The 20,892-nt window shown below is 42.0% G+C and overlaps 1 pseudogene; it reads right to left on the bottom strand.

Moving 5' to 3' along the window:
• Positions 1-793: 793 nt before the first annotated feature.
• Positions 794-9,017, bottom strand: LOC123084412 (probable LRR receptor-like serine/threonine-protein kinase At1g56140; annotated as a pseudogene).
• Between the last annotated feature and the right edge of the window lie 11,875 nt (positions 9,018-20,892).

The following is a 20,892-nucleotide window of genomic DNA, read 5'->3' as shown; positions in this document are numbered from 1 at the left end:
GAGAGAGAGAGAGAGAGAGAGAGAGAGAGAGAGAGAGAGAGAGAGAGGTGGTGAGGCGTGAACAAGCCGGAACAATATATAAGATCAAAAAGGGACATCTGAAAGGTGGGGGCGTTTTTCACACGACGAATGAAATGGATACAGTAGATCATGTAGCCAGCCAGGTGTAGACGACACCGTGCAAAGGTTACGGTGGGGAAGCAACTTGGCCCAAGTGGATCAACTATTGAATGGCCACTTGATCAACTAGCTAGCTGATTAGTTAGCGTCTCGGATGTTGGATTGGAATTGAGTGGCTGATGCGGAGGACCGAGGAAGCCACCGCCACAACCAAGACCCACGTCCACATGCCGACATGGCATGCAGACGCTGGCCGTTGCAAGCAAGAGGGGAAGAACCCAACAAGTTCCCAAGCTGAATTTTTCGTGTGCGCGCGTGTCCGTCTTGCACGAGTTCTTTCTTCTTTGAAAGAAGGGGAAGGAGGACCTTTTGATTGACATGTGCTGTGGTGAACCAATTGGACAAGTGTTGGCATGACATGGATATTGGACGGCCCACATTATTCCGTCTACTTGAAATCTCGAGGTCAAAAGCCAAAATTATTGCAAAAATCTTATGCTCGTCCAAAGAGATACAACTTTATCTCCTACTCCAACCTACTAAACAATGCAAGTATGAAACCTCTTGAGCAAAAATTCTGACTATAGAGGCACCAAACTGCATGCATTCTCAATGAATCTGTACCACAAGAAGTAGCTGTGGACCGACCGATCGATCGACCATATGGATCATTTCAACGGCCTTGGTCGATGACAGAGCCTAGGAATGGCGCCGGCACCGAGCTTGACTGCCCGTTGACCTCGGAGCTCATGTAGCTGGTGTCGCCGCCACCCTTGATGTGCCATTCCGTGATGTAGCTGGGCTTCGGCACCCAGTCGGGCGCCTCGACGTCGCCCGCCAGCATCGCCACCACCCTCGACATGGGCGGCCGCTGGTGGGGCGAGCCCTGGGTGCACACGAGCGCCACCTTGATGACCCGAAGTACCTCCTCACGGTCGAAGTCCTCCAGCCTGGGGTCTAGCATGTCCAGAGGTTGGCCGTCCTCGTACAGTTCCCAGACCTGGAAGCATCGAGATGGTAAGCTAAAATGAAGCACTGTGCACAGGATGCACGCATTCACATATGCCCAAACTGTGTGTTGAGAGGGTTTGATTTAAAATTCTGCGGAGACATGTGAGCTCTATATTTCCAATATTTAGTAGGTATTTTCACTATGGGTTTTACCGATAGCACATAAAAAATAATAGGGCCTAGAGTTCCTCCGTGAGCTTACCCATTCGAAAATATAAACCTTGTTTTGGTCCTCAGTAGTGTAATAGTTTGGTCTTCCAGCTAAAGTCTCCAATACCACGACGCCAAATGCAAACACATCAACCTTCTCTGTCACATGGCCTCTCATGGCATACTCTGGTGCAAGATAACCACTTGACAAAGGCGTCGATAAACGCCATTAGCATACAAACGAAAATGCTACATAAACATAAAGGGTTAGCAAGATAGAAATGCACTTACAATGTACCAGCAACTTTCGTGCTCACATGTGTCTCCTGGTCATCATAAAGTTTTGCGAGTCCAAAATCTGAGATCTTAGGATTGAGATTTGCATCAAGCAAGACATTGCTGGCTTTTATGTCCCTGTGCACAACACGGATGCTAGATTCTTCATGAAGATAGGCCAGACCTCTTGCAATTCCTAAGCATATCTCAAAACGCGTTGACCAGTCTAGGTTTGACTTCCCTTTTCCTGCAGATGTGGGTTTAAATTTTTAGTTGTCTATACTAACCATGAAGTTGCAGATATTTAGCTGCGTCAATCAACATAATTTGTACCAAATAGAGCACGGTCCAGGCTTCCATTCTCCAGGTACTCATAAACCAGCAATGGCTTATTGCCCTCAAGGCAGCAACCATACAATTTCACAAGATTACGGTGTTGAACCCGAGATATCGTTTCTATTTCCGTCGCGAATTCCTTTTTCCCCTGATGAGATGTTTCAGACAGCTGCTTCACTGCCACAAACCTACCATCAGTTAACTTTCCCTGCAAAAAGGAAATATTTTTCAGCAATGGAAGAAGTTTCAGTTACCACACTGCCAAACATCATTTGCTCCAGATACACTTTCCCTTCATTTTAGGAATTTTATCAACATGTATGTGGAGAAGCTAAAAATACAAAAAAAAAACGTATAAAGATGTCTTCCTTCTGATATTTAAGACTGTATGGGATGAACTGACCTTAAAAACCGATCCATATCCTCCCTGACCAAGGAGGTTATTAGAACTGAAATTTTCAGTAGCTGACCTCAGCTCCCCATAGCTGAGGACATTAGGTCTTCCTACAATACTGTACAGCTCTGCAAGACATCACAAAAGATAACAAGTTTATTTTGACTTCTCCTTTGCCCAGTTAGAACAAAATATGGTCCTAGTGTATCCCATACCTTCTTGCTCCAACGATAGTTTTCTCCTTTTCTGCCTCCAAACAAAGATTCCAACAAATGCTAACAATCCTAAAACTACCACGCCAACTATAGCTCCAGCAATCACACCTGTTTTACTACCTTTCTTCTTTACTGCAGCATTACGCACTGTAGGGGTGAAATCTGATAAATAGTTCACTTGTCAGAAATGTATGATTATATGTAAACTGGTTGCTGTATTACGTCTTAAATGTTAGACTATCACTACTAGAATGACATACTTTTGACAGAAATCTAAACATCTCAAATGACATACTTTTGAAAGTAATAACTACTTATGACTACCCCGTAACCCACATGTTGTAGCGTGGTAACTTCTAAGTTAAAAAAAAAGGTCGACGGTACATCTAACAACGTGTGAATAGTATGGTAACTCGCACATTACCAGGTGAAAACTTATGAGCTTGAAAAAAGTTGCCAAAATATCTCAAATGACATGTACTTTTTACGCTGATAACTACCTATGTTTAGCCTGGTAACTCAAGTTCTGCAGGTTGATAACTTCTAACCAAAAAAAAGTTGACAGAACATATCAACATGGGATCTAGTTCCAAAAATCTCGTCATGACAGATTTAGTGGTGAAAACGGATATTATATTGGATGTGCCATTTGAGATTAAAACATATTGAATTTTTGGAATTAGAGCGAATCTTGATGACATCTACAGTTTCATCTTACTTGTGTCATTTTGTGCATGCAATGTGAAGCTACTTTTTAGTTACCCCTAAACAAGTAACCATCGCCACATAGTGGTAACCTTTTCACATTGATGCTTTAGTATTTTCGGTTACTTTTATTTCAAGACGCATAAGATTGCATTCAGCATAACTTTAATATGTGTTTCTACCAAGTTAACCTGGAGAATATATTATAGTCGGTAAAAAACTATTATTTCAAGTCAAGGGATGTACTTGGTGTTGCACTCAAAGCTGAGATCGCAGGCCCGTAGTAGCCTTGAGTAGGAATGCAGCAAGTGCCCTTGCCAGCCCAGAAGAGATGAATATCTAGAAAGTTCTTCGTGACAGGAACAGTATACTGCTTCCTAACAGCTGTGAAAGATTTCCCGCCTGCGGCCTTCCTTATGTCAAAGTTCTGCTCCTTACGTTCACCCTATACAAATAAGAACAATAAATTTATAGCTGGCTTATAAGATAACTAGCTAAGGGTACTGTTTAATTTGTCACTTAATAACGCAGCCTACCTGAACATATATATCGAAAACCCTTCTACCTCTGCTCTTCCAAGACTGGGTGTCTGGGAAATCAAACTCTGCAAACAGAAGTGTGACTGTATAGTTTCCATTTTCTAGTCCAATACCATAGTATCTTAAGGATGACGGCGACATCCTTGCATTCTGGAACAGTTCTGGTTCAAGTGTATTGAGAAACTGGCCAGGACTGTGGATTATATAACTTCCATTATTTGCCTCCATGAACTTTCCAACGTTGCTAACACCCCATGTTGGTGCTCCTGTAACATATAGTGATGCAGCTCCAAGACTCGCACGATCAGGTTCATACACAGAATTATCTGGGCCTACTATAGATTTTCCAGAGTCCACAGCAAAGGAAGAAGCTGCAAACAGGTTAAATTATTTAATATTGGTATTAGTTTAGTAAAACTTCAGTTGCAGGTCTATAGTTCCTAGATTGGGCACATTCTTAAAATTTGAAAATGCAGAAGTCTCACACTTTGGAGAATCAAGAAAACATGGTGTATTACGCTGAAGGCACCCCCACCCCGCAGGTAAGACACTGCAAATGTAACAAAGTGACATTTTAAACCCAAATTACGAGGCGAGAGAACAGAATAGTCATACATGATGATCTTGAGGAGATATTGAAATATGGACGAACCTGTTGCTGGAACTATCGGCCACAAAATTGTTTGCCACCAGATTCCTAAGTAGGATGATCAACAGGCAAAAATTAGAATTCATTGTTCATACTTCATAGCATCTTTATGACTAAGTTGAGTTACTCTTAAATAATTTGCTCGATTTTGTGCTAGGCTGTAAGACTAATATCTCACTCGATAAACAATAGGAACCGTAGGCATCTAAATTTATTTATAAATAATTTAGATATATGCACCAAAACAGCCTTTCAGATTTATATAGGAATCTAGCTTATTTGATGTGTACATATAAGCCTAATAAGTCAGCCCAGGAGCCTATTTTAGATGAAACATGCCCTTTCTTAGGCTAGATTTGGTTCATCCAGTAATAGGAGTTTCAGAATTTGGAACTTACAATTGTGAATTTTTAGCCCATGAAGGAATGCTTCCTGAGAGCTGGTTGTAAGAAAAATCTCTACAAAATAATAGAACGAAAGCACCATTAGAAATTACATAAGCACCGCCTTGCTTTTATTGTGTAAATAAATTGAACCATATTACATACAAAGTTTTAAGCAATGATCCTACTGAGCTTGGAAGGCTTCCTGAAAGGCTATTATTCCCAAGAAATCTAGTGACACCAAAATTTATATAGATTAGCAAAATGATGAAAGTCTTCCTTTTGTACAAATACACTTTGCAAGTCAAGAGAGTCCATACAAGAAGGCGAGTGAGTTCAGATTCAACAAGGTTTGTGGTACTTGGCCTGTGATATTATTGAAACTCAAATCCCTATAATAATAATAATAAAACCAGAAGGAGAAGATGTCATCAGCCAGTGTATAATCTATAGTAATGCAGTGTTTTGCAAGAAATGCACTTGGCTATAGTTCATCGTCGGAATAACATGCTTACAGTAAATTTAAACTTGCGAATTTCGAGAAGTCTATTGATACAAGCTTATCAGATATCCTACAGTTCCGCAAAACCCTGCAAAAAAAATACATGTTTTAGGATTAAACTTAGATCTTTACAACTGTAATTGAGCTATTAACTGAATGACATACAGGGTGTTCAAAGATGTCAGATTAGAGATGAATGCAAGTGAAGAAGAGCTCCCATTTAATATATCACCAATTCGTCTGCACCACAGAAGTAGATTAATTAATTTTCATTGCTGCAACCTTCACATTTAAGAATGACATTTAGCTCTTATCGCCGGCAATGGGCACTTACAAGCTTGCCAATTGGCCAAGATTGGAAAGAGTAGCTGGAATTGGACCTTGAAAAGAATTACCCTGAAACCTCCTACAGTTCCATAGATCTAGTTAGTCATTTAAAGCATCATTTCCTGACAAATGCAGCAAAGTAGTGAAAGAATAGATATCTCTATTCCTTGGAAGAAAAGGAGAGTGGATTCAATATTGACTGATACTATCACCTTCTCCGAAAAGGAAAGTACTAATCTAACACCTTACACATTAAATGGAAATTTTCTTAAGAGGCCACAAGGAGATTCAGCACGTTCAAGAAAACCTCACGTAACTAAAATGAATCTTCCACCTCCACATAATTTATGTTTAGCGCAAACTAAAGCTCAGCTTGTAGACAACTATATCAAACTGAAAAAATATTCTTGCAAACCTCCCTGCAAATAAATATACTTTTAAATTGTGTAAATAACATGCAGTATTTTCATTTTGACAGCATTACTATGACTTGGAACATAAGTGATCTTACAGCTCAGTCAAACTGCTCCAGGTACCAATATAATCTGGTATTTGCCCAGTAAAATCATTATCTGATGCCCATCTAAAAAAAGAGAGGGAAACTACATAAGATTGAATGGTGTGGAGCATTATAATATATCAACAACACGGCAACTAATAGGCATACAATTTTTTCATTTTCGTAAGCTGGGAAAGTGATGATGGAAGTGGACCACTAAGGCCAGAACTGTCAATGTACCTGTAATTGAGAAACAGAGAAAAATATACGCATTGGATAAGGGGCTGACTAATCCAAGCAAGAAGACAACTGGCTTGGCAGAAGAACTATAGAGTTCCAAGAATTCAGTAAATACGTACAGTTCCTCAAGTTTTGCCAGGTTTCCCAGTTCCGAAGGAAGCGAGCCACTAAAATTGTTTCCGCCCAAGCCCCTATGAATGCACCAAAAGTTTTAGTTAGGCATGCGAACTTTATATTCTACAAGTCATGAAGGCTATCAGCATAGCTACCCTTCAAACCAAAAGTAAATCTAAACTTGTATGCTAAAATACAATCATATAGTTACAACAAATATTTCTTACAATTTTATAAGATTCTTAAGGTTCCCGAGCTCCTTTGGTAGAGGTCCAGATAATGCATTGATACCAAAAGTCCTTATATGTTGAAGAGAGGAACTGTGAGATTAATTACGGGGAAACAAATGTATTCATTGTTGCAAACTTGGAATCATGATTTGAGTTGTGAATCTCACATGAACTTCATATCAGTCAACTCCCCGATGAAAGATTTTTCGAAAAGGGGCGCTTTATTACTTAAAAGGTTTAAGCATTACACCCGGCCTCTGCATGACTAAGATGCACACAGCCAAATAAGATCCTCTCACACAAAATAAAAATAGAAAGGCGAATTACAACGAAACATGTAGAGTCCATATAACGCCTAATATGGAGGGGGGCCAATCCTTAGATCATGCTGCCACCCATGTTGGGTAAAAGTATCCCTCGCCGTAGCCTTCAATCATGTACACACCTCCATAAACAGGCCTCGATTCTCCACGCGTTGTAGAGAGGACCATAAACGAAGAGTCCCGGTACATCTGTAGATAACCTGCAACAGAGAAGTACTTTTATCGTTAAAAACCTTATCATTTCTACATAGCCAAAGCGACCAAATAATGGCAAGCGCTCCCACCCTGAGAAGAGTTCTAAACCTGTGATCAATCCCATGTAACCAGTTGCCAAATACATTAGCAACACTACAGGGAGGATACAAGCCAGAAGCTATTTGGATGACTGACCATATAGAATGAGCCAATTTGCATTGAAAGAATAAATGTTTTATTGTCTCCTCATGGTGACAAAATACACATTGCGGGCTTCCATGCCAATTCCTCTTAATAAGGTTATCTTTAGTAAGAATGACTCCGCGACGAAGATATCATGCAAAGATTTTATTCTTAAGAGGTATCTTCATCTTCCAGATCTTCTTGTTATTAACAACTGGCACATCCCCGATGAAAGATGGTAAAGGCCCTGTCAAGTAATTTTGCCCTAAATCCCTGAAAGAACATTGAATCAGATAGACGAGTAAATTTGGTGTGCAATTGGAATTATATACAGACTGTCGGTTTCAAGTTAGGACAATAGACTATAAGTTAGGACCATTTCATTTCAGGTGTGCAAGTTGAGAGTTCATACAGATCGATCAGGGCTGTGAGGTTCCGCAACTCTTCTGGTATGGGGCCCACCGCATCCAGGGCGTATATTTTCCTGCATCGCAAGCATCCCATTAGCTAACGCCTTATCGATCTACCAATCACCCGCATTGATCCAAGTATGAAGCCGTCGCTAGATCTGGCGTTCCATCAAACATGCTGAGCGTTGGCGGGGCCTAAGAAGAGCACTTACAGCCTAGTGATGCGGCAGACGGAGGTGTTGCCCGCCGGTGCAGACTTCGCACTTGATGGCGGCCCTGAAGATGTCGTTGTTGTCGATGTTGGTGTTGTCTATGGCAGCGCCAGTGCAGGGATCGCCGCTGATGTTCCATTGCGGCCCCGCCTTCTGGCCGAGTTTGGCGAACACAGCATGCAGCGCCGCCGCTATGAGACAAACAGAAAATAACGGTTAGGAAAGTCATCCTCGTCGCCGCTCAGCCGTCCGATGGCGATCGATCTCACGGCCAAGAGGGAGCATCTAGACTACAGGAAAAGAAATCGCGAGTGAAACGGGACATGGTTTCTCATTCTGACTTCTGTATTTGGAGTAGCAAGATTCAAGTAAAAGAGCAAATGTTTGGATTTTAGAAACATGGAGCGGACAAGTTGCGAACAGTCGGATTCAAAACGGGACGGTGGATGAAAACTGCCATCAAACCAAGTTGCCACGTGGTAATTCCTTTCTTTAGGGGAAGCCACGTCGTAATTCCTGAGTGGGTCATGCACTAAGACGCCACACGGTATTACCGTCCAAAGTGAAGCGTCCAAGGAAAATCATTTAAACTAGCCGGCTGGTTGCTCCATGCGCGCGTGCATCTTCCTCTCTCTCGCTCCCTCTCCCCCATACAAGCTTCCACCGGAGCGCATCAGCTCATCCCTCTAATAAATTAAAACCCCTCCACCAGAGCGCATCAGCTCATCCCTCTCCTGACTCCCCTTCTCGCTCACTGCCATGGGGTAGGTGTAGAACCTACAGTAGATTTTTTTAATCTACGAAGCTCCAAGGGGATGTTGGAACTACGCGGAATGGATTCGGAAACGAACAGCATCGGAAAACCTAACAAGTAAGGCCCACGGAGGAGAAATTCGAGCATGCTCACCGTCAGCCGGGTCGGTCCTCATTGTCTGTTGAGCATGCGCAACGGCCGCAAGAAGCAGCAAGAGCGCCGCGCCATGGAGTAGCATGAGCAACCTCATCTCCCTCGCTTTGCTTGTCTGTCTGCTCTATCTGCGCTCATCCCTTCCAACTTCCGGAATATATATAGAGAGAGGTAGGTGGTGAGGGATGAGAGAGAGCCGGAGCTTGTTGACACGACCAGGTCGACCGATATATCACCTAGCCAGCCACACGTAATTAAGGTACAGCGAACGTTCCCTCAAGAAAAAGGTTACGACGGAGAAGCAACTCGGTCCTCCAATCTCATGTGCGCAAGTGGATTAACTGTTGAATGGCCACGTAATTAATTATTATTAGCTGCCTGATGGAACACGTGGGGCTCCGTTTATTTAGAGTATATATGGTATCAGATGTTGGACTGGAATCGCAGCACCGCATGCCATGCGACCGCTGCAGACAAGAAGTGGAAGTGTCGGGAAACCTTCCCGTGCGTACGTCAAGCATTTCTTTTCACATTTTGGCTGTTCAAATGCAGCTCTCAGTAAAGTTGGAATCGATATCATAAGCATGCGGCAGGTAGCAAACGATGCGTGCTTAACGAATAATTATATACGTAGTACTGGCGGCTATAGAAAGTTGGGATCTCACCAATTCACCCTAATAGAATATAATTCAGTAGGATAAGCTGTGTGTGTCTTTGTGTTAACTAACAAGAGAGGGTTTTCACCCTGTAGATTCTGACCTTGGATGGTTGGATCCGGTGACGGCGGTGCTTGAGCGCCAATCCCTTTCTGAAGGCGTTGCTGTTGAAGAATCTCGTCGGTCGTGTGATGTCATGGGATGGTTGGTGCGGATACAGTCACCGATTTAGTTTGCTGATCACCGATCTGATCGTTTTTGTGTTTTTTTATCGCCTGTGTATAGCTTTGGTCTTATTTGACTTTGCTATTTATCGGCGTGTTTTTTGTGTGTGTGCGTTGATGTTGGCTGTGTGCATCTTAGTTATGCAGAGGCCGCGTGTGTGCTCATTGTGTTTGTATTATCTTGATGCTCCATTCTGAGCCAATAAAATTCACCCTTTGTCGAAAACAAGAGAGGGTTTGAAATACAATCGATTTGAGGAGCTGTAAAAAGAGATCGATATATACACCCCAAGACGGACTGCCCGCCCAAACCGCGCCGGCTTCAACAGCAGCATCTCTACACCGAGCATGCGGACCACGTGAGACGGAGGGCACGCAACCTTGTCAAACACCCTGTAGTACCTCTCTCAATCCGGATGAATCTCGCAGCAGCGCCGCCATCACCAATTGCCACCAGTCCTCCGTCGTGGTTGGTGTCATGGGCGTGAAACGATGAAGGCGGTAAGGCAATAGAGCGTCAAACCGGACATGCTTAGCCAAGGAATGTCCTCTCTTGTGTTCTTTTGCACGTCTTTTCAGCTAGATTGTCTATGTGCGTTCAATAATGTCCCATCGCCAACTACCATCTCAAATAAGTTTGGGAATCCGTTGGCTGGAATGATCCGCCTCTGGTGGAACCACCAACCCCGATTCCAGAGCCCGGTGCTAGAGTAACTAGCCACCATAACACACCAGGATGCCAAGTGATTCTTTGTCTGCTCAAATTCAGCACGAGCACATCAAATTTTGGGAAACAACATCTATATCTATCTATTCTATACCTACTAATAAAGTACGAAGTGTTTCTGCCCGTCCGCCGTCACACGTTTGATAAAAGGACCCTGCTGCTATTTTTAAATAACCCGAGGTCCACTATTAAGTCCATCTCCTTTCTCTCCATTTGTTGGGCTTTCGTCCAACTTCTGTATCCACTGTCGCGCGCTTTCAGTCCGTTTAGGTCCTCGGTCTTTATTATTTTGAAAGAATATATTAAAATGACCATTGTATTATTTTGCAACCGTAACTCGGATCAAAATAATTTATATCTGTAATTTGACCAGAAAAATGCTTAGTTTCCAACCGTGCTATTAGTCGCTCCTGGTAACTAACATAAAATTATTTTTAGGGCATAATCTTATTTAACCTAATTAAATTGGCTGGATATGTTAAATTGGCTAGATATGTTAAATAAAGTATGTTAGAGGGTTGACATTGTTTCTGCATACTAAGAAGTAAGGAAAAATATTTGTGTTTTGTGGGATTGGAACTCATGACCCCAAAGGCACCAACCCGCTGACCTAGCATGTGCTTGTGCTAAAAAATAGGTTCATTATTTAATTAAAAGGTCTCACCTCGACTCTTTGCATGAGAATACATCAATTTATATAAATTTGTAAATCGTGTGGAAATCAGGATGCCACTTCAAGAACCAAGTAATAGAGATCGAAGGAATTAAATGGATTTGGGCTAGCATGGCTGATTGGCTCTAAATAAATAAAATTGGTGGATTTGCATCGATGGTCGCGTAAATAAAATTAAGCGGGTTTGTAAGTAAGACCAGATTTCATGATTGTTTCTATGAGGGGAGACACTATAATTAATGAATTAATCCTTCCGGAGTCCACCAATCTTGCGTTAATAGTCCATTTTTAAGACTTTCATGAGATAACCACAACAAAGGAGGGAGTAGATTTCAACCTTGGTGTGCGTATCCCTGCTACTGTCAGGGCACACAGTCCGGATGTTGTCCTGTCACATGGATATACGTTTTGGTGGACATGTCAATTACTTCTCCCGTTGCAACGCACGGGCTTATGTGCTAGCCAAGATACATGTGGGAGGACCTGAATGTGTAAATTTGTGACAGTTCATGAGATATTGAGCACCATATGTATATTTGAGATATTGAGCACCATATGTATATTTGAGATATTGCGTTGGTTATTCATATTATTCTCCATGTTTTGGTAGTCGGAGGGCTCCCTTTCGTTAGTTGGCCCCATTCAAATGTCCAACCTTCGTTTGCTTTGCATGTTGATCCATGAGCATAGTTTAGTTTCGTTTCCAGGATTATCTCAAAGGTGGATAAGAACCAGGGTGGCATGTCCTCTTGGTCCATGATTGGTATAAGCGTGTGTTCATCGACGATGTTGTTGTTCCGCCCACAAACAAATGAATGGTACGGTTTCTTCAGAAGGTGCTGGTTTTTGTCTCAGTTAGTCTGTTGATTGCTCAACATAGCCCACATGCTCCTGAAACTCTTGACAGTTGAAATGGGGAAACATGGTCACAAATTACACATGGAAAATACTTCTCCCAAAATAATCCTATGGGTTTCGTATGCTGCTGCATGGCATTTTGCTGTCAAACTGTAATTGCCAAAGCGAAACCAAGGAAAATCATAAATTAATTGCCATACATAGCAGGCACATTATTTCACAAACTCAAATTTTGCGTAAAATGGATAACACCAGATGCAGTAACCATTCTCCGTTTACAAACAAGCACAGACATAGTGGCAGCAGGAATTTGAGAGCAATTAACCATCTTCAAGAAAACAGAGCAAGTCTGTATTCTCATCGGGTTAATTTTGTGCTACGAGATTTTTCCGCTCCAGACTGCGGACTCCATGGAGTCAGAGCGTTCTTTGCCTTTCTGTAGTGGAGAGAATTTGAACAGATTCTTCAAATTTGCGAAACTTGGATAACAACATATGCAATCCTCATTTTTTTATTACAACCAATCACAAGCATAGTGGCAGCAGCAAACAGAGAGGAACTAAACATCTTTGAAAAAAACAGAGTACTAGAAGAAAGTAAGTGAAAATTGCAGGTGTTCTCATCAGGTTGATTAGCCATTCCATTCCATGGTGTTCACCAAGAACCGGTTCTACACCTCCAACAATTTCAACTTGTAAACTCCTCTTGAGATCAGGGCAGTGCTCGTTGGTACTCCCCTCAGTTACGTTGAAGTCCCAAAATCAATGCACTCATATTCTGTTTTGTAGCGGCAAAATGTTAGGACCCCTCTCAACATACCCTTGCACCATATCAGAGGCCACCACCCAGCAGAGAACTTGGAGAGCCGAGCGTGATGTCCAATTGTGGCATAATTGTACGCATATGCTGTTAGAATTAATGGGCTAGGCCCATAGCAATTTCTGAAATCTCAATTAGTGGCCCATGTGTAAAATGGCAAGTGATGGTGCTAAAGTTTAGTCTCACCCCGGAAGTTGAAGAAGAGTTGGACCTCTTTATATAGCGGGTTTTCTCGACCACTGTAAGTGGTGTGTTGAGAAGAGAAAGAGAAGACCGCACACGCTCGCTCTCTCGCCTCGTCTCGTCTCGTCGGGCCGTGCCGCAGCGGGGCGTACGTGCGACATGCGCGTGAATGGTCCGCCGAAATTCAGCCCATTGCCTTGCAGGGCGCAGCTTCCTTTTGTATGCGCCATTCAAGTGTTACTTTCCTTGGCTGCTCAATGCAGAGTTAACGAGGCTGATAGGTGTGTTTACTACCCCCATGGTGGGGGCAATATTGTCATATTGTGTTTGTATGTGGATGACATACTGATCTTTGGTACAAACATTAATGCAATCAATGATGTCAAGTCTTTTCTATCAAAAAACCAATGTAATTCTAAACATCAAACTTATTAAGGATGAGAGTGGGATTACTCTAACACAATCTCACTATGTTGAGAAGGTCTTGAGCCAGTTCGGCTTTATGGATAGCAAGCCTTCTCCAACACCTTATGATCCCAGCGTGACACTCAGAAAGAACAAGAAAGAAACAAGAGATCAATTAAGATACTCTCAAATTGTGGGTTCACTCATGTACTTACTAGCGCTACAAGGCCAGATATCTCTTTTGCTGTGAGAAAACTGAGTAGGTTCATGTCCAACCCGGGTGATGATCATTGGCATGAAGGAAATATGCCCTAGAGGCAATAATAAAGTTATTATTTATTTCCTTATTTCATGATAAATTTTTATTATTCATGATAGAATTGTATTAACCGGAAAGTTAGTACATGTGTGAATACATAGACAAAACATATTGTCCCTAGTATGCATCTACTTGATTAGCTCGTTAATCAAAGATGGTTACGTTTCCTAACCATAGACATGTGTTGTTATTTGATGAACTGGATCACATCATTAGGAGAATGATGTGATGGACATGACCCATCCGTTAGCTTAGCATTATGATCGTTACAGTTTCATTGCTACTGCTTTCTTCATGACTTATACATGTTCCTCAGACTATGAGATTGTGCAACTCCCTAATACCGAGGAACACCTTGTGTGCTACCAAACGTCACAACGTAAAAGGGTGATTACAAAGATACTCTACAGGTGTCTCCAAAGGTGTTTGTTGGGTTGGCATAGATCAAGATTAGGATTTGTCACTCCGTGTTTCGGAGATGTATCTCTGGTCCCTCTCGGTAATGCTCATCACTATAAGCCTTGCAAGCATTGTGACTAATGAGTTAGTTGCGGGATGAAGTATTACAGAACGAGTAAAGAGACTTGGCGGTAACGAGATTGAAGTAGGTATGATGATACTGATGATTGAATCTCGGGCAAGTAACATACCGATGACAAAGGAAACAACGTATGTTGGTATGCGGTTTGACAGATAAAGATCTTCGTAGAATATGTAGGAGCCAATATGGGCATCCAGGTTCCGCTATTGGTTATTGACCAGAGAGGTGTCTCGTTCATGTCTACATAGTTCTCGAACCCGTAGGGTCCGCACGCTTAACGTTCGTTGACGATATAGTATTATATGAGTTATGTATGTTGGTGACCGAATGTTGCTCGGAGTCCCGGATGACATCATGGACATGACGAGGAGCTCCGGAATGGTCCGGAGGTAAAGATTCATATATTGGATGATATGGTTAGGCCAAGGGGTCAGGCCCACGGGGCGATAAGTCGGTGCAAAAGGAGTTTTGCGAAGGCCAGGGGGCCAAACGCCGGAGACCTTGGCGTCTGGCCCTGGGCTAGATGCCGAGGCCCATGGCGTCTTGGTCAGACGCCGAGGATTGTGGCGTTTGGTCCTGGAGTCCGAGTGGGACTCTTGCCTTTCGGGCTAAACCGACTTTGAGGAGGCTTTTGCTCCAAGATTCGACCCCAGGGCTCAACATATAAATAGAGGGGCAGGGCTAGCACAAAAGAGACATCAAGAAACACCAAGCCGTGTGCTGGCAACCCCGTCCCCTCTAGTTTATCCTCTGTCATCGTCACCACGCCGTCGTGCTGCTGGAACTCATCTACTACTTCTCCCGTCTTGCTGGATCAAGAAGGCGAGGACGTCATCGAGCTGAACCGGAGGTACCGTACGTTCGGTACTTGATTGGGGCGGATCGTGAGGGTGTACGACTACATCAACCACGTTGATAAATGCTTCCGCTTTGCGATCTTCAAGGGTATGAAGATAGACTCCCCCTCTCGTTGCTATGCATCTCCTAGATAGATTGCGTGATCCTAGGATTTTTTTTTGAAATTACCGTGTTCCCCAACAGTGGTATCAGAGCCAGGTCTATGCGTAGATGTTATATGCACGAGTAGAACACAAAGAGTTGTGGACAATAATAGTCATACTGCTTACCAGCATGTCATACTTTGATTCGGTGGTATTGTTGGATGAAGCGACTCAGACCGACATTACGTGTACGCTTACGCGAGACTGGTTCTATCGACGTGCTTCGCACATAGGTGGCTGATGAGTGTCTGTTTCTCCAACTTTAGTTGAATCGAGTGTGGCTACGCCCGGTCCTTGTTAAAGGTTAAAACAACACACTTGACGAAAAATCGTTGTGGTTTTGATGCGTAGGTAAGAACGGTTCTTGCTAGAAGCCCGTAGCAGCCACGTAAAACTTGTAATAACAAAGTAGAGGACGTCTAACTTCTTTTTGTAGGGCTTACTGTGATGTGATATGGTCAAGACATGATGTGATATAGTTTGTTGTATGAGACGATCATGTTTTGTAACAAAGTTATCGGCAACTGGCAGGAGCCATATGGTTGTTGCTTTATTGTATGCAATGCAATCGCCATGTAATTGTTTTACTTTATCACTAAGCGGTAGCGATAGTCGTAGTAACAATAGTTGGCAAGACGACAACGATGCTAAGATGGAGATCAAGTTGTCGTGCCGGTGACGATGGAGATCATGACGATGCTTCGGTGATGGAGATCATGAGAACAAGATGATGATGGCCATATAATGTCACATATTTTGATTGCATGTGATGTTTATCTTTTATGCATCTTATGTTGCTTAGTACGGCGATAGCATTATAAGATGATCCCTTACTAAATTCCAAGGTATAAGTGTTCTCCCTGAGAATGCACCATTGCTACAGTTCTTCGTGCTGAGACACCACGTGATGATCGGGTGTGATAAGCTCTACGTTCACATACAACGGGTGCAAGCCAGTTTTGCACACGCAGAATACTCGGGTTAAACTTGACGAGCCTAGCATATGCAGATATGGCCTCGGAACACTAGAGACCGAAAGGTCGAGCATGAATCATATAGATATGATCAACATAGTGATGTTCACCATTGAAAACTGCTCCATCTCACGTGATGATCGGACATGGTTTAGTTGATTTGGATCACGTGATCATTTAGATGACTAGAGGGATGTCTATCTAAGTGGGAGTTCTTAAGTAATAGGATTAATTGAACTTTAATTTATCATGAACTTAGTCCTGACAGTATTTTGCAAATTATGTTGTAGATCAATAGCTCACGTTGTAGCTTCCCTATGTTTTTATATGTTCCTAGAGAAAACTAATTTGAAAGATGATAGTAGCAATGATGCGGACTGGGTCCATGATCTGAGGTTTATCCTCATGGCTGCATAGAAGAATTATGTCCTTGATGCACCGCTAGGTGACAAAACTATTGCAGGAGCAGATGCAAACGTTTTGAACATTCGGCTAGCTTAATATGATGACTACTTGATAGTTTAGTGCACCATGCTTTATTGCTTAGAATTGGGGCTTCAAAGACATTTTGAACGTCATGGACCATATGAGATGTTTCAATAGTTGAAGTTAACATTTCAAGCAAATACCCGAGTTGAGAGCTATGAAGTCTCCAACAAGTTCTATACCTAAAAGATGGTGGAGAATAGCTCAAGTAGTGAGCATGTGCTCAGATTGTATGGGTACTACAATCGCTTGAATCAAGTGGGAGTTAATCTTCCAGATAAGATAGTGATTGACAGAGTTCTCTAGTCACCATCACCAAGTTACTGGAACTTCGTGATGAATTATAGTATGCAAGGGATGACGAAAATGATACCCGAGCTCTTCGTGATGCTGAAATCGACGAGGGTAGAAATCAAGAAAGAGCATCAAGTGCTGATGATTGACAAGACCACTAGTTTCAAGAAAAGGGCAAAGATAAAGAAAATGAACTTCTTGTACAATGGCAAGCAAGTTGTCACTCCCGTGAAGAAGCCCAAAGATGGACCAAAGCCTGAAATTGAGTGCTTCTACTGCAAAGTAAATGGTCACTGGAAGCGGAAATGCCCTGAATATTTGGTGGATAAGAAGGATGGCAAAGTGAACAAGGGTATATTTGATATACAGGTTACTGATGTGTACCTTACTAGTGTTTATAGTAGCCCCTGGGTATTTGATACTTGTTCGGTTGCTAAGATTAGTAACTCGAAACAGGAGTTACAGAATAAACATAGACTAGTTGAGGGTGAAGTGATGATGTGTGTTGGAAGTGGTTCCAAGTTTGATATGATCATCATCACACACTCCCTATATTTTCGGGATTAGTGTTGAACCTAAATAAATATTATTTGGTGTTTGCGTTAAGCATGAATATGATTAGATCATGTTTATTGCAATATGGTTATTCATTTAATACAGAGAATAATTGTTATTCTGTTTACATGAATAAAACCTTCTATGGTCATACACCCAATGTTGATTGAATCTCGATCGCGATAATACACATATTCATGATATTGATGCCAAAAGATGCAAAGTTGATAATGATAGTGCAACTTATTTGTGGCACTGCCGTTTGAGTCATATCGGTGTAAAGTGCATGAAGCAACTCCATAAAGATGGACTTTTGGAATCACTTGATTATGAATCATTTGATACTTGCGAACCGTGCCTTATGGGCAAGATGCCTAAAACTCCGTTCTCCGGAACAATGGAACGAGCTAGTGACTTATTGGAAGTAATACATACCGATGTATGCGGTCCAATGAGTGTTGATGCTCGTGGCAGGTATCGTTATTTTCTTACTTCACAGATGATTTGAGCAAGATATGGGTATATCTTCTTAACGAAACACAAGTCTGAAACGTTTGAAAAGTTCAAAGAATTTCAGAATGAAGTGGAGAATCATCGTAACAAGAAATAAAGTTTCTACGATCTGATCGTGGAGGAGAATATTCGAGTTACGAGTTTGGCCTTCATTTAAAACAATGTGGAATCCACAGCTCACGCCACCTGGAACACCACAGCGTAATGGTGTGTCCGAACGTCGTAACTGTACTTTATTGGATATGGCGCGATCTATGATGTCTCTTACCACTATCGTTTTGGGGTTATGCATTAGAGACAGCTACATTCACGTTAAACAGGGCACCATCAAAATCCACTGAGACGATGCCTTATGAACTATGGTTTGACAAGAAACCGAAGTTGTAGTTTCTTAAAGTTTGGGGCTGCGATGCTTATGTGAAAAAAGCTTCAACCTGATAAGCTCGAACCCAAATCGGAGAAATGTGTCTTCATAGGATACCCAAAGGAAACAGTTGGGTACACCTTCTGTCATAGATTCAAAGGCAAAATCTTTGTTGCTAAGAATGGATCCTTTCCAGAGAAGGAGTTTCTCTCGAAAGAAGTGAGTGGGAGGAAAGTAGAACTTTATGAGGTAATTGTACCTTCTCCTGAATTGGAAAGTATTTCATCACAGAAATCAGTTCCAGTGATTCCCACGCCAATTAGTGAGGAAGCTAATGATGATGATCATGAAACTTCATATCAAGTTAGTGGTACGGTAATCCTATTCTGGAAGTCATGTTACTAGACCATGATGAACCTACAGACTATGAGGAAGCGATGATGAGCCTAGATTCCACGAAATGGCTTGAGGCCATGAAATCTGAGATGGGATCCATGTATGAGAACAAAGTGTGGACTTTGGTGGACTTGCTCGATGATCGGCAAGCCATCTTAAATAAATGGATCTTCAAGAGGAAGACGGATGCTGATAGTAGTGTTACTATCTACAAAGCTGGACTTGTTGCAAAAAGGTTTTCGACAAGTTCAAGGTGTTGACTACAATGAGATTTTCTCAACTGTAGCGATGCTTAAATCCATCCGAATCATGTTAGCAGTTGCCATATTTTATGAAATTTGGCAGATGGATGCCAAAATTGCATTGCTGAATGAATTTCTAGAAGAAGAGTTGTATATGATGCAACCAGAAGGTTTTGTCAATCCAAAGGGTGCTAAAAAAGTGTGCAAGCTCCAGCGATCCATTTATGGGCTGGTGCAAGCCTCTCAGAGTTGGAATAAATGCTTTGATGATTTGATCAAAGCATATAGTTTTATACAGACTTTCAGTGAAGCTTGTATTTACAAGAAAGTGAGTGGGAGTACTACAGCCTTTCTGATATGTATATGCGAATGACATATTGTTGATCGGAAATGATGTAGAATTTTCTGGAAAGCACAAAGGAGAATTTGAAAGGAGATTTTCAAAGAAAGACCTCAGTGAAACTACTTACATATTGAGCATCAAAATTTATAGAGATAGATCAAGACGCTTGATAAGATTTTTCAAATGAGTACATACCTTGACAAGATTTTGAAAGAGTTCAAAATGGATCAGTCAAAGAAGGAGTTCTTGCCTGTATTACAAGCTGTAAATTTGAGTAAGACTCAAAACCCGACCACAACAGAAGATAGAAACAGAATGAAAATCATTCCCTATGCCTCAGTCATAGGTTCTATAAAGTATGTTGTGTTGTGTACCAGACCTATTGTGTACCTTGCCATGAGTTTGGCAAGGGGGTACTTAAAGTGCAACTATCCCTAGGTGGTTTTGGTAATTCATAACAACGTATAGCTCATTGAGCTAATACTATTCCAAGACAAATATTTCAAGAAAGCTCAATGAATGGCATGGCATGGATGATGAAAGTGGATCCCTCAAAATATCAAGGACAAAAGGATTGGCTCAAGCTCAAAAGCTCAAGACTCTATATTTTATATTTTAGTTATCCAAGATCACGTTGAGTCTATAGGAAAAGCCAATACTATCAAGGAGGGATGGGGTGTTGCTTAATGAGTTTCTTGCTTCAAGTGCTTGGTGATATGCTCCAAAAACCCTCAACTACTTTCTCATATCCACATATGACCTAAACCTAAAGTCAAACTCGGACCCACCGATTCTTTCTATCCGGCGCCACCGAGTTCAGATGTCATAGCCACTGCCACAAACCCTAGGCAAATCGGTCTCACCGAGATGGGATTGTAATCTCTCTGTTTCCCTTCGTAACGTTTCGGTCTAACTAAAGTGAGCGATCGGTCCCACCGAGATTGCAATGTGAACTCTATGTTTCCCTTCCGTAACATTTCGGTCTCACCGAAAAGAGCGAATCGGTCCCACCGAGTTTACCTGACCAACTCTCTGGTTAGCTAATTACCAAAATCGGTCTCACCGAGTTTGTGTAATCGGTCTCACCGAGATTACGTTATGCCCTAACCCTAACCATATCGGTCCTACTGAGTTGCATGTCGGTCCCACCGAAATCACTAACGGTCACTAGGTTTACTAAATCGGTCCGACTGAGTTTGTTGATTCGGTCCGACCGAGATTGGTAAATTGTGTGTAACGGTTAGATTTTTTGTGGAGGCTATATATACCCCTCCACCTCCTCTTCATTTGTGGAGAGAGCCATCAGAACAAACCTACACTTCCAACTTACCAGTTCTGAGAGAGAACCACCTACTCATGTGTTGAGGCCAAGATATTCCATTCCTACCATATGAATCTT

Source organism: Triticum aestivum, chromosome 4A (assembly GCF_018294505.1).
Source record: "Triticum aestivum cultivar Chinese Spring chromosome 4A, IWGSC CS RefSeq v2.1, whole genome shotgun sequence".
In the NCBI taxonomy this organism is placed as follows: Eukaryota; Viridiplantae; Streptophyta; class Magnoliopsida; order Poales; family Poaceae; genus Triticum; species Triticum aestivum.
Note: the sequence above shows the minus strand (reverse complement) of the source record. Positions and strands in the feature narration are given on the sequence as shown.